Below are 9,845 nucleotides of genomic sequence, written 5' to 3'. Positions count from 1 at the left end.
AAGGTACGGTCCCACTGGGCAAATATTTGATCCAAATTTGTTTTCGCAAATTTGATTGAACAAATGTGAAATTCATAAAGAGTTGATTTGATGTTAAATTATTTGACAGATTGCTATGGGAAAACATGTTTGCGTTTGTTCACATTTGTAAAATATATTTTCCCCATGTTTGATCAAAGCATGGTAAAATTAAGAAGAAAAAGTCATTTCACAAAAGACTACCCATCTCGGATTTTTTTGTAATTTACCTTGAAAAATTTCACTGAATAAAAAGCAGCTTCCCATACCATGTGTATACAATGGATTTATAAATATAATTTTTGTTGTCAAAAGAATAATTATGAAAAAATTGTAATGATATGATTGAATGGCTTTACCTTCTTAATTCTAGGGAAACATATATTTCTGTACAAAGAGAAGTAGATAATAGTGAAAGAGAGACAAAGAAAAAGCTGTTTCGAGTATAATTTATTTTGGAGAAGGGACACAAAAACCAGCTATTGAGGAATAAGTGCTTTGCTTTGTACGTCTATATGTATGCATGCTCATATAAATCATGGTACAATTAAATCAAGGTAGAGCGGTTTGTTTTTGGGTTTGTATGTGTTTTCTATTCAATTATTTAAAAAAAAAAAAACTAGTAAAAAAGCAGAAAAAATTTGGCCGGGTCAAACTTTGAATACCCTCCACCATTTGGAACGAATAAGGACATTTTCAAAAAAAAAAAAAAAATAAATAAATAAATAAATAGAATCCATTAAAAATTCTGTTAAAATCTTTAAAATACCTAACATCGAAAGGTGCCGATATATTGGGGCTATACGATATCTTCCAAGGGATAAAGTACTCACAAGGAACTACTTGTGTGGATTTTCAGATAATTCCATTGGAAAATGTGGCTAAAATCATTAAAATCCCGAATATCGGGGATATACGATATCTTGGACCTATATAGACAATTCCCTTTTAGGGGGTAAAGTGCTCACAAAAAACTCCTTGTGTAGAATTTCAGACAATTACTTTGACAAATGTGGCTACAATCATAAAAATACCGAATATCGGGGTGTACCGTTATGTGGGGGCTATACGAGATCGTGGATCTATATTGATAAATATCTTCCAAGGGATAAAGCACTCACAAGGAACTACTTGGGTGGATTTTCAGATAATTCCATTGGAAAATGTGGCTAAAATCATTAAAATACCGAATATCGGGGGGTACCGTTATATGGGGGGAAATACGATATCGTGGACCTATATAGACAATTCTCTTCCAGGGGATAAGGTACTCATAGAGAACTCCTTGTGTGGAAATTCATACCATTCCATTGAAAAGTGTGGCTAAAATCATCAAAATCCCGAATATCGGGGGTACCGTTATATGGGGGATATACGATATTGTGGACCTATATAGACAATTCCCTTTCAAGTGGTAATATGCTCATAAAGAACTCCTTGTGTAGAATTTAAGACAATTTCGTTGAAAAATGTGGCTAAAATTATCAAAATACCGGATATCGGTGGGTACCATTATATGGGGGCTATACGATATCGTAGACCTATATAGATAAATCTCTGGAATAAAGTTCCCACAAAGAACTCCTTGTGTAGAATTTTAGACAATTGCGTTTAAAAATGTGACTAAAATCATGAAATACCGAATATCGGGGGTATCGTTATATTGGGTCTATATGATATCGTGGACCTATATAGATAACTCTCTTCCAAGGGGTAAAGTACTCACAAGGGACTCTTTGTGTGGAATTTCAGACAATTCCATTGAAAAATATGGCAAAAATCATCAAAATGCCGAATATCGGGGGTACCATTATATGGGGGCTATGCGATATCGTGGACCGATACATCCCATTTTGACCTGCCTGCAGACAAAAGACAGATCTGTGCAAAATTTTAGCTTCCTATCTTAATTTGTTTGGACTGTAGCGTGATTACAACAGACGGACAGACGGACGGATATGGCTAAGGGGTGGTAAATAATTTTGTTTTCCAAAAATCAGAGAGATGGGGTCTCTACACACAAACTGCAAAACAACAAACACTGTCAGCACAAACAAAGACCCAACAACAACACCAACGTAATAAACCAGTGTCCCAACCAAACAACTTCAAAACATGGAACATCAAACCATCATCATAAATAATAATTTAAACAAATTTTGGAATTATATATTTTATTTTAATAAAAAAAACTGGTAATTTTACATTCTTTAATTATCCATTGGCCGCGAATGTGGTTCTTAAAAATCTGCAGACATTCAGCATGGGTTCTGCTCACTGTAGACTTCGCGTTGAAGTCAGGACTTCATTCTCTAAATGCTGCTAGTTGCTTCTGCCGCCAAAAACCGCAAGAATGTGCCAATTTTTAAATCAGGGCGTACATGGGTTGTTCTACAACCGGGAAACCATTTATCTTCTAGCATATCTAAAAGAGCCCGGAAAACTTCCTACGACACACGAAAATTGGCCACAAAGCTACGAAAATACATTTTTTATTATTTCAAAAATGTAACTATACAATCATACTTACTAGTTGTTAGGTACTTCAAACAAATAAGAAGTATCTCTTAAATGCGTCCGCAGCAGAGCCAGCTTACGCATGGTTGTATTTTTATACTCTCCACCATACAATGGAGGGTATATTAACTTTGTCATTCCGTTTGTAACTCCTCGAAATTCTAAGTCGATTTATGTCCGTCTGTCTGTTGTAATCATGCTATCTATGGTTAAAATTTTGCCAGGCCCGGCCGAACTTACTGCTTTTTAACTTGTTTATTGCTATTTCGCGTTTAGATCAGTCGTTCTGGTGCTTTCTTGTTTAAACTCGCGATTAAATTTTAAAAGGTATATTTAGCAATACTGCGTCACGTAAGGCTATGCGAAAGATAGAACGAGTGTTAGTGGAACGCATTCTGATACGAAAGTGTCACTCACTTCGCCTTCGTTCGCACAAATTTTCTTTCGATATCGTGGAACAGGCTGTTATTTCATTTCGATAACAAGATATGTACTGTGAATGATTAGCTTAATTAAGAACTATTACTGTATTATGCTATGTTACATTGCCCTTTCAATCATGTTGTTCGCTCTCAGAATAGGGTACGCGAATTAACCCGTTCATATTACACGATTAGTAATTCATAATTAAATAATTCCTTTTTTCAAAAATTTTGTACACGAAATTCTGATTAATATGAGAAGAAGAAATTATTGTTTTCCTCCAAGTTTCCAGTTTTTCATGGAAATTTTAACTCGTGGACAAAATGCATATCTCGGATGAGAGAGAAAACAAAATTTTATTTCGTTTGAATGTACATATGCCATTTGTATTTTTCATTCATAATATTCAGTAATCCTAATTTATTTTTTTCTATTACATTTACATTTTTTTACAGTATCTAATTGAACATCCTATCCGACAAAATGCGATATGAGCATCACAGTTTGTATAAGTGGAAATTAAAGAAGAAACAAAACAACGTATTTAATAAAAATACTTAATACTATTTAATTAAAAGTATTTAATTTTTATTACATAAATGTATTTTTAATATGCAAATTTAACTAATTAAAAAAGTTAAATATAATGGTAATAATGTAAATAGAAAATAAATAAGTTAAAAAGCAGTAAGTTCGGCCAGGCCGAACTTTAAATGCCCTCCACCTTTTGGAATGAATTTGGAAATTTTCAAAATAAAATCAATTAAAAAGTCTGCTAAAATCTTAAAAATACCGAATATGGCCTTTATATTGGGGTCTCTACAACCTACATAGGCTTTGTTTGTCATAAGCCATTACCAAATTCAAATTCCAAACTTGTAATAAACGGTGAATAATATCATCAAATTACCGTATATAGGAAGGTACCGTTATATCGGAGCTATACGAATACCTGGACCTGCATAGACAATTTTCTGTTACAGACTGTAGCATCTTTTACGAACTTCAAATACGACATCTCAAGCAATTTCGGTGAGTATTGCACCTTAAATCGTCACAGACTGTAGTTCCCATTACGAACTTCAAATACCAAATTCGGAACAATTTCGGTGAATAATGATGCTAAAATCTTCAAAATAGCGAATATTGGGAGTGTATAAGTTCGATACGTTCCACCACAACTTTCCAATACTCGTCAATCACGGATGCTGATTGGCACACTGGCATCTCCCTTAGCGGATACCGTAGTGAGCGGATCGCCGCTGGGTATTGTTTGTTGGCGATAGGCTCACCTTGCGCTCATTGGAAGTAGTTGTAGTTGTAATAATATACAGACATGGGACCCTCAGCGGTCACTCAGAACCTCTGCGTTCACTTGTCTGTATTTGCATATGTATTAGAAATAGACAAGTGATCCTCTGCGATCACTTAGAACCTCTGCGTTCACTTGTCTTGTAGAATCGAAAGCGAAAGCACACGGCCTCTGTCGCCACCCTAATTACTAAAGGTAATTGTCGTTGAAAAGAGAGAACACCAATAAAACTATGAAATCATATATTGAATTACACTAATTTTATTTCTGAGTTTTATTCTTTGTATATTTTCTTTCTTAGTTTCTTATCACCACACACGCGTATCACCTGCACCTCACCACATCTCTCACCTACACATCGCATACCTCATTCTCACATCATAAAAAACTCTGGGGAGTTTTGTTGTCGCTGCCGCTAATCGAAGCCATTCTTCCCCCACTCCCCTGAGTTAAACATTGGTCGCATCGAGCCGGATTGAAGCCATCCCCTTGTCGTTGCTCCCTGCATTGCATGAAGAAATCACTGGATTCTCTTTCATCAGTACAATTAACTCTAAGAAACAGGTACGTAAATTCAGATTACCATTTGAAGTGAGCTACCCGCGGTTCCTTAGTGAATATTTAAATTTTTTCGGTTTGGTCGAATCGCAAATGCTCTCTCGCCTTATCTGAAGAAGAATTTGCATCTCCACATTTGTTATTACAACACACATAAATATTTCATCACATTCGGTCGTTTGGTTTATTTTTTTTTTTGCATTCCTCACCAACCAAACTGTGCTGTAATTCTAACTCCAATATTTCTTTCCCCCCTCTAAAGGCTGAGCCCTGTAATGAGAATTTTTTGTTTCTAATTTACAAAAACAACGCACATATAATAACAGTCCACATCTCTGTCGGTTGGTTATTTGTCGTCCTCTCCAACAACACTTGATTTGTTGCAATTCTCCTTCGTTTTCTTAACGTTGATCAATTCTCACTTGAGAATTTACATTGCCAAAAATTGCAACAACAATATATCATCATTCCACGCGCCCTTTTTAGTGTCGGTTTGATATTCAGTAAAAATAACAACAAAGTGTTTTGATCTCCAACACTCACTCTTGGATCGTTTGTGGCGTCGCTTGTTGTGTGGGTGCGTAGCTGCTTACGCATAGTCATTTCTCTGCCGACGTCGTTTGTGTTTTATTCCTCTTTGTGCGATATCCGTTGTTGGTTCGGCACAGTGGGATAAAACAGCACAAATTGTGAATTTTTTGCAATTTATTTTAGAATTTATTTTTTGTTAATTTTGTGATATATTTTTGACTAGTAGTACGGTTTTTGGAATTTTTGGACAAATTCACCCTACCTTCGGCATTCTTTGCAGGCATATTTAGTAACATATATTGGTGAAAATTAATAGTTTTTTCTTGCTAGATTTGCAAAATTTGTAAATATAATTTAACATTTGGCTGAACAATTGCAACCTAGTAGGGTTTTTGGAATTTTTGGACAAATTCACCCTACATTAGGAATTCTTTGTAGATATTTTCAGAACAAACATTAGTCGATAATATTCGTTTGTGGCTATTTTCTTCAATTTTTTGGGCAATTTATTAGTAGCTGTTGCTACTATTTGTGATCCTCTGTAGGGTTTGGGTATTTTTTGGAAGAATACACCCTACATTCGGCATAAACTTTAAAAATTTACCAAATTTAGCATTAAATATTTCGTAGAGTTAGTCGATTTTGCAAGTCACGTTGTAAATCTGAAACATCGTATTGGTCTTAAGGTTTTTGAAAGTCGTACATATATTTTGTAAAATAACCTTCAGTTGGAGTCAAGTTTTTCAGTTTTTGAAATTTGTCATTTCCGTTCAATAATGGCAACCTTTGTCAGATTTGTCTTTCTTTTGCATATAGTTTGTATTGTTTTTGTTATAAACAGTAACAAAATGTCGATAACGCCAGTTACTCGCTTTGTTAGAGCTTCTAACACTCTTCTCAAATCTGTTGAATTCTACGAACAGAAAAAAGAATCTCAATTTAGTGTATGTAATCTCGAAATTCGAATTACGGAAATTCAAGAATTGTGGGATAAGGTCTTGCATACTTACACTGAGTGCAAAAACTACCTCACGGCATGGGAGACTGCACAGGTTGATAATGGGCGTTGAGGACTAATATAATAATTCATTTATCGCATACCATTGGTATTTGACCACAAGTAAGCGGCATCTGGCTCGTCTCAATTCACCCGTCTATAAGAATTGTTCTGCTGTAGCTCCTCCTCCTAATAATGGTAATTTTACACCACCTTCAGGCTTGCTTTTGAGCGAACCTAACTTTTCGGTTCCTGTGCAGTCTGCTTCTCCACCCGTTAGTACTTGCTACAAATCTCCGATTAATATAAGTTCCAATTCACCCTTCGAAAATCATTGTTTCATATTGCAACCTATTGATATCGAAGTCTTTGCTTGTGATTTTGTATCTTGGCCCACTTTTCGAGACCTATTTACCACCCTGTTCGTTAGTAATTCAGGCCAAGGCAAATTATAGTTTCCCCTTAGCGTGGAAAGTTTTGTCCGATGCGTATGACAATAAGGGCATCGTGGTGAATAGTCACATAAAAAGTTTGTTTGATATTCCACTTTTAAAGTTTGAAACTTGTTCGGGATTGAAAACTATCCAACGTGGCATAAATAGCTGCTTTGCTGCAATGGCCGTCTATGACGTCGCCACGGATCAGTGGGATCCAATTCTTGTACATATCTGTTTGCAGCGCTTGCCCTTAACCACCTTGACTTTGTGGGAGCAAAGCATCAAAAATAAGTCGTTGTTGCCTTCCTGGCCAGATTTAGATGCTTTCCTCTCAGACAGAATACTAACTTTGCAATGCATTCAAAATTTGCGTAAAAGTCCGTCCACCAAAGTTGTTGTTTCTCCCAATTCCTCATTGTCGCCAAAGCATGTTACTCCTCCCAGACCTGCAAAGAAATCGTTATCAAAGTGTGGTTCACCGCATCGATCCTTAGCATCCAAGCATGCTTGTACATCTAGTTCCACCATTAACAAGTTAAATGAGCCTGTTTCTTCTTCTCGGCCAAACACTTATTGCTCCATTTGTCCTATCGAGAATCATGTTCTTCGACTCTGCCCCAAGTTTATAAAACTTTCGTTTGAGGACAAATTCTTGATTGTGAAAAAGAATAAGTGTTGTATAAATTAACTTTCGCGTGTCGCGTTAAACATTGTCGCAGTACCAATAGTTGCAAATCTTGCAAGCAAAGGCATCACAGCCTTCTTCATCGGCCACAATCTACTGTAGTTGTTGCAGCATCACGCTCAAAACCATCTCTGGTTTCTAATAATTCTAAAAGTCGAAAATCTTCGCTGTTCTGCAAGTCTGCTCAAAATCTGGTTTGGAATTCTAAGAAATTACCTCCGGCCTTTACCAAAGTCAAAAGTCGAGGTTCAATGTCCCCTCCGGCTTTTACGAAGGTCAAAAGTCGAGGCCAAAACCCCTCTAAAACGCACCCACCCTCTGCTAAAAATAGTTCCAGCCAGTCTCCCAACACCACTGAAGATAATGTGCTAATGGGAACTGCACTAGTAAACATTGTCCATAATAGCAAATCGTACACTGCTCGAGCAATTGCAGATCCTTCTTCCAAGGCATCAATTGTTAGTAAAAAAACTTAAAAATAAACTTGGCATTTTAACTCAATCTGAGACTACTTGTTCTAAAGCTGTTGCACAAGAGAAGCTTGTTCTCTTCAATTGTCTTCCCCTAAAAATTCATATAGAATTGTCAAAACTAAAGCTTTAGTCTTACCTAAAATCAAGGGGAAGTTGTTCTCGTCACCATCTTTTTGTGATTTAAAAACTCGAATTCCTAATCTTGATTTAGCGGATTCTTTCGATAATAGCCCAATAGATTTGCTGCTTGACGCTGACCTATATCCTAAGATACTCGAAGCTGAACCACCCCAAATTGTTTTGGATTCGTTGCTGGCCCAAAAGTCTATTTTCGGGTACATTCTCACCGGTTCAGTACCTCCCGCGACTGTTACATAATCTCGCACCAAAAATTGAAGTCGAACATTTCTTAAAATAATGTATATCGCTTAAAATTTAAAAATATTACATGCACTAAACATTGAAATTGTAAAACTAAATTAAATCGATTGTGTCATAATTTGAAAATCTGCAACTGTAGCTCACTTAGGAATCTGAATTTACGTTCTCTCCTAACTTATAACACTTTCTGATATAGATTGCGAGACTCTTAGTTCTAGCAAGGGGGCCGGAATGTATATGTTCGATACGTTCCACCACAACTTTCCAATACTCGTCAATCACGTATGCTGATTGGCACACTGGCATCTCCTCTACAACTCCCTTGGCGGATACCGTAGTGAGCAGATCGCCGCTGGGTATTGTTTGTTGGCGGTAGGCTCACCTTGTGTTCATTGGAAGTAGTTGTAGTTGTAATAATATACAGACATGGGACCCTCAGCGGTTACTCAGAACCTCTGCGTTCACTTGTCTGTATTTGCATATGTATTAGAAATAGACAAGGGATCCTCTGCGATCACTTAGAACCTCTGCGTTCACTTGTCTTGTAGAAACGAAAGCGAAAGCACACGGCCTCTGTCGCCACCCTAATTACTAAAGGTAATTTTGATTGTCGTTGAAAAGAGAGAACGCCAATAAAACTATGAAATCATATATTGAATTACACTAATTTTATTTCTGTGTTTTATTCTTTGTATATTTTCTTTCTTAGTTTCTCATCACCACACACGCGTATCACCTGCACCTCACCACATCTCTCACCTACACATCGCATACCTCATTCTCACATCATAAAAAACTCTGGGGAGTTTTGTTGTCGCTGCCGCTAATCGAAGCCATTCTTCCCCCACTCCCCTGAGTTAAACAGGGAGGAACCATTATATGGGGCTATATGAAGACGAGGACCTGCACAGACAATTTTCTGTCATAGGTTGTACTATCCATTACGAAATGACAAATTTGAAACAATTCCGGTGAATAATGATGCTACAATAAAAAAATACCAAATATTGGCAGGTACCCTTATATGGGGGCTATATGAAGACGTTTCCATTTTCAACTTCAAATACGAAATTTAAAACATTTTCGGTGAAAAATGTTGCTAAAATCATCAAAATAACGAATATAGGGAGGTACTGTTATATGGGGGCTATACGAAGACGTGGACCTGCACAGAAAATTTTCTGTCTTAGGCGGTAGTATACATTTTGAACTTCAAATACGAGATTTGAAACATTTCGGGTAAATAATGTCGCTAAAATCATCAAAATGCCGAATATCGGGAGGTACCGTTATATGGGGGCTATATGAAAACGTGGACCTACATGGCCCATTTACCTGCCTACTGGCAAAATAAATATGTGTGCAAAATTTTATCCATCTATCTCAATTCGTGAGTACAACAGACAGACAGACGACATCGCTAAGTCGACTTAAAATTTTACGCTGATTAGGAATATATATACTTTGTTGGGTCTGACATGAGTATTTCGAGGAGTTACAAACGGAATGACAA

General features: G+C 36.6%; 2 long non-coding RNA genes across 2 annotated transcripts; one reads left to right on the top strand and one right to left on the bottom strand.

Annotated features, from left to right (window-relative positions):
• Window positions 1-2,175: 2,175 nt before the first annotated feature.
• On the bottom strand, window positions 2,176-3,183 carry LOC109614487 (uncharacterized). Its single transcript, XR_002195572.2, has 2 exons — window positions 2,549-3,183; window positions 2,176-2,493 (listed from the first exon to the last, which is right to left on the bottom strand). It is a non-coding gene; the product is annotated as an uncharacterized LOC109614487 (long non-coding RNA).
• Window positions 3,184-3,864: 681 nt separating this feature from the next.
• On the top strand, window positions 3,865-9,366 carry LOC131802450 (uncharacterized). Its single transcript, XR_009342195.1, has 2 exons — window positions 3,865-8,929; window positions 9,042-9,366. It is a non-coding gene; the product is annotated as an uncharacterized LOC131802450 (long non-coding RNA).
• Window positions 9,367-9,845: the final 479 nt, after the last annotated feature.

The sequence above is a fragment of the Musca domestica genome, unplaced genomic scaffold, assembly GCF_030504385.1.
Source record: "Musca domestica strain aabys unplaced genomic scaffold, Musca_domestica.polishedcontigs.V.1.1 21, whole genome shotgun sequence".
NCBI classification, from domain to species: Eukaryota; Metazoa; Arthropoda; class Insecta; order Diptera; family Muscidae; genus Musca; species Musca domestica.
Note: the sequence above shows the minus strand (reverse complement) of the source record. Positions and strands in the feature narration are given on the sequence as shown.